This window comes from Alligator sinensis, unplaced genomic scaffold, assembly GCF_000455745.1.
Source record: "Alligator sinensis unplaced genomic scaffold, ASM45574v1 scaffold1367_1, whole genome shotgun sequence".
NCBI lineage: Eukaryota > Metazoa > Chordata > Crocodylia > Alligatoridae > Alligator > Alligator sinensis.
The window spans coordinates 80,551-85,303 of NW_005843096.1; positions in this window are offsets into that span (position 1 = coordinate 80,551).

Here is a 4,753-nt window from a genome sequence, read left to right on the forward strand (position 1 = left end):
TCTTTCCCTCTCCTTCATATGATACTGGTAGCTACCTACCACCCACTTTTTCTCCCTCTCCCCGTCCTCTACCAGAGGGGAGTAGTGGCCCCCCATGCAGTAGTGTCACAAGTACCTGGCCTGCCACTCACTCTAATGGTTGGTATCCACTGTTCTAAGTCATTAGGAGCTGGCCACCTATGGGAAATACTGCATTGCTTAAATTACATCTGACATTGGCTTCAAGTCAGGTATCTCTGCTTAATCAGCATATGCAAAAGGCTGCTGTAGACCAGGCATGTTTTATGAGAGCCCTGTGGATTTGGAATTAACTCCTCTCCTTGGTTTTTCTTCTTTGGTAATCCCTTTCAGTCAAGGAGGATTGTCTTCAATGATTGTCTTATCTGTGGATCTGAAGATGCCTAGGATCAACAGATTGTTGCAGCTTGGGCATGCATTTCCATGTGGGGTAGATGGATCCAGATCCTTGATCTTGTCTGCTACACACTGTTTCTGCTGCTCCTATTTTTTCATCTCCTGTTCTTGTTGTAAGGATTAAAAGTACTGAGATCCTTGCAGCAGATTGTTCTTTCATTTGGGGTGGTCCTGGATGATAGTCTCCCATAAATTGATGTCAATGTTCCTTTTTTTTTTTTTTCAAATTGGCCTTGAAGACTTCCTTGAAGCACTTTCTCTGCCCTCCTCTTGAACATGCACCTTGACTGAACTAGGAGAATTAAACTTGCTTTGGGAGTCTGGAGTCAGACATTTGGATGACATGGCCTGCCTAGCAAACTTGATGTCAGATGATCATTGTCTTGATGCTCATGATGTTTGCTTCTGAGAGGCTGTTAATGCATCTAGCTTCCCACAGGATTTGATGGATCTTCTGCAGGCAGCATGGATGGTACTTTCCAATAACTCAAGGTGTCTCCTGTACATGGTCCACATCTCAACTCCATCCAGCAGGGTAGGGATCTCAACTGGTTGATAAACCATGAGCTTGATTTCAAATCTGATGTTGTGACCTTCAAACACCCATTTCCTCAGGCTTCCAAAGGCTGCACTTTTACATTTGAGGCAATGTTGGATTTCTTTATCAATGTCAGCCTTCTTCAAGCAATGGCTTTCAAGGTATGGGAAATACTCAGTGTTCTCCAGAGTCTTATCATGGGAGATTTCAATTACCCTGACATCTGCTGGGAGGGCAATACAGCAGTGCACAGGAAATCAAAGAGTGTTGGGGACAACTTCATGGTGCAAGTGTTGGAGTGGGCAACTAGGGGTTGTACTCTTCTTGACTTGCTGCTCACAAACAGGGAAGAATTGGTGGGGAATGTGTAAGCTGATGGCAACTTGAGCAACAGCAATCATGAAATGATTGAGTTTAGGATTCTGAGGAAAGGAGGGATGAAGAGTGTTGCCCCTGGATTTATGATCCAGATACCTTGTTCTGGGTGGATCCAAGGTCGTCAGCCTGACCACAGCCTTTCCATTCAACAATAGGCAAATTTTATTGATACACAGTGAATAAGGCAAACAATTATATATCTACCAGTCCTAGATCTGTCATCAAAGGGAAGGTACATCTGGCCTGTACACAAGCTTCACCCTGTTTTTATCTCTTGACTATCAGATGTCAGCAGCCTGGAGGTCAGGGACTCCACCCCACCTCGCCCCCACTCCCCACCAGTGGGGTAGATGAGACAGGGCTGGTGGTGTGCCCTGTCCATGGAGGCCTTGGGTTCCCTTCTCAGGGCCCCTTTCCTGCTATGAAATCCTTCCTTTTGTATCTTTTCCCCTCCTGTGATGGCTCTTCATCTCTGGCTATCACTGATTGGTGTCTTGGTTGTTATCATACTGTCCACATTCTGTCCTGTCAGAATATCCCTTTGTTTCACAAATCCATCACATGCACACATCCTAATTTGGTTCTTTCTGGGTCTTCTCCTAATTTGGTCTGTTCCCCAAAACCAAAAATCCCAAGGGCTCTGCAATTGGGCACTATGACCTTGTGCCACATTATCTTATATTATAGGAAAGTGTAGTACACATCTTAAATTTCCAGCCTGTGTGTCTGCTTGCCGCTTGTCTGTAAGACATAGCAGACCTTGAGGAAGCTTTCAAAAACAGGCTTTATAGAAATCAATTAACCCTTGCCATTGCCCTGGACCATTGTTGTAATGCATAACTACTTCTCCTATAAGCCAATTCCCAAAAGGAAACCTCTAAATACCATTTTCTAGCCATCAGAGAGCAGCAGAAGAAGGACCCTGGAATTCAGAAAAGCAGACTTCAACTCACTCAGGGATCTCTTGGCCAGGATCCCCTGGGAAGCCAGTCTGAGGGGGAGAGGAGTTCAGGAGAGCTGGCTGTACTGCCTTACTGAGAGTGCAGGAACAAACCATCCCAATGTTCAGGAAGACTAGAGAGTATGGCAGAAGACAAGCGTCATTTATCAGGGAACTATTCAGTAAACTAAATCACAACAAGGAAGTTTATAAGAAGTGGAAACTTGGACAAACAGCTAGGGAGGAGTATAAGAGTATTGCTCGGGCATTCAGAGATGAAGTCAAGAAGGCTAAAGAACAACTGGAGTTGCAGCTAGCAAGGGATATGAAAGGTAACAAGAAGGGTTTCTACATGTATGTCAGTAACAAGAGGAAGATCAGGGAGAGTGTGGGTCCCTTACTGAAGAGGAGAGGCAATTTAGTGACAGAGGATGCAGAAAAGGCTGAAGTATTCAATGCCTTTTTGACCTCAGTCTTCACAGGTAAGGTCAGCTCCCAGACCACTGCACCTGATAGCACTGTCTGTGGAGGAGGTGAGCAGCTAACAGTTGTGAAAGAACAGGTTAGGAATTATTTAGAAAAGTTGGTCACAAAGAGGATGGAGCTAGACTATTTTCAGTGGTGACAGATGACAGAAAAAGGAGCAATGGTTTCAAGTTGAAGCAAGGGAAGTTTAGATTAGATATTAAGAAGAATGTTCTCACTGTGAGGATAGTAAAATACTGGAACAGGCAAAGAATGGTGATGAATATTGGTAGGTATATGTACTTCTGAAGAATCCTCCACAGCACTTCTCAGTTGACAGTTAAAGGCTTTTGTTAGGTCAAAGAAGGCCATGTAGAGAAGTTTATGTTGTTCCCAGAATTTTTCGTGCAGTTGGTGAGCTATGAAAATCATGTCAGTTGTGCCTTTTGATGCCCTAAACCCACACTGAGATTCTTGGAGGAGCTCTTCAGCAAGTGAAAGGGCTCTCCCAGTGATCTTTCCTGTGGCAGACAGCAAGGCGATCCCTCTGTAATTTCCTTAGTCAGACTTGTCTCCTTTCTTGAAGATTGCATCCTTGAGGTCATCTGGCATCCTTGAGGTCATCTGGGATTTCCTCATTATTCAAATCCATAAGATGAGGCATGGAGCTGTGGTGTAAGCTCCTCTCTCCCCTGCTTGAACATTTCAGTGGGGATGGGGGGATTCTGAGATCATCTCTGACCAGGTGTTGCAAGATGGAGTTGATAAACTCTCATCCACAATAGTGTCTCAATTGAGAAGGTATTCAACATGCTCCCTCCAAAAGGCAATGATGTCTCCCCTGTCCTTACTCAGATCTCTGCAATCCTTAGGTCTCAAGGGAGTTGCTGTTTGAGTGCTTTAACCATAGATGGCTTTGATGGCATTGAAAAAAACATGCATGTTGTGGATGTCAATAATACCAAATCTCCTTCAACTTGTCTTCCCATCATCTCTTCTTCATATCATGGGTTCTCCCTTGAACCTCTACAATGGCATGCTGGAGATTCAATATCTTTTGTTCGGAGTTGATGTAATTCTGCCAAGCACAAAAGAAAAGGCTTTATTCTTACTGTTGATTAACTCTTGAATCTCCTGGTCATTCTCAACAAACCAGTCTTGATGTTTCCTGGTAGAGAATACATCAGGCTCTTTGCAGGAGCTGATGATGGTGGACTTGAAGGCATCCCAAGTACTACTGACATTCTCCCATTGTTTTTGATTGGAATTCTCCAGTTTTTCATTGAGGCAATGCTAGAAAAGGTCTCGCTTGATTGGGTCCTTGAGTCCTTCAGTGTTTATTTTCTATTGGCATTACTTCTGCTGCAACCACCATTTAGGAGTCAGTTTGAGTGACATAACCATATGGATGAGTCAGTGATTGATTCAGCAATTGTCATCTCCTAGCATAGCTCAGTGATGTGGATGTCTTTGCTATCCCAGGCACAAACAATGACATGGTCAATCAGGTGCCAATGCTTAGATCCCAGGTGTTGTTATGATGTCTTGCACCTGTTTTTTTTCTTGTGGAACAGGGTGTTGGTGATGATGAATCCACGTTATGCACATTTGATCAGTCAAGAGGAGGATACCATTGGAATTGACCTTTCTTACTCCTTCCTTGCCAATGGTTTCATTCCAGAGGTTTGAGTCCCTTCCAGCTCTGGTGTTAAAATTGCTAAGAATAAATCTGTCTCCCTCCAGAATGTCAGAAAGCTGTTATAGAATTCCTCCTTGGTTTCAGCAGCAGAGTTGAGGCATATGTGCTGATGACAGTAGTGTATTGGCTCCACAACAGTTTAAGATGGCGAGTCATAAGGTGCTCATTAATTCTGACAGGGAATTCATTGAGGTTGTTTATGAGTTCATTCTTGATTACAAAACCAGATCCATAAACCCCGGAGTCTCCTCCTTGTTTTCCCTTCCGAAAGAAGGTATAGCCCACTCCATCTGCCCGCCCAGCTGCCCATCTCTGGTTC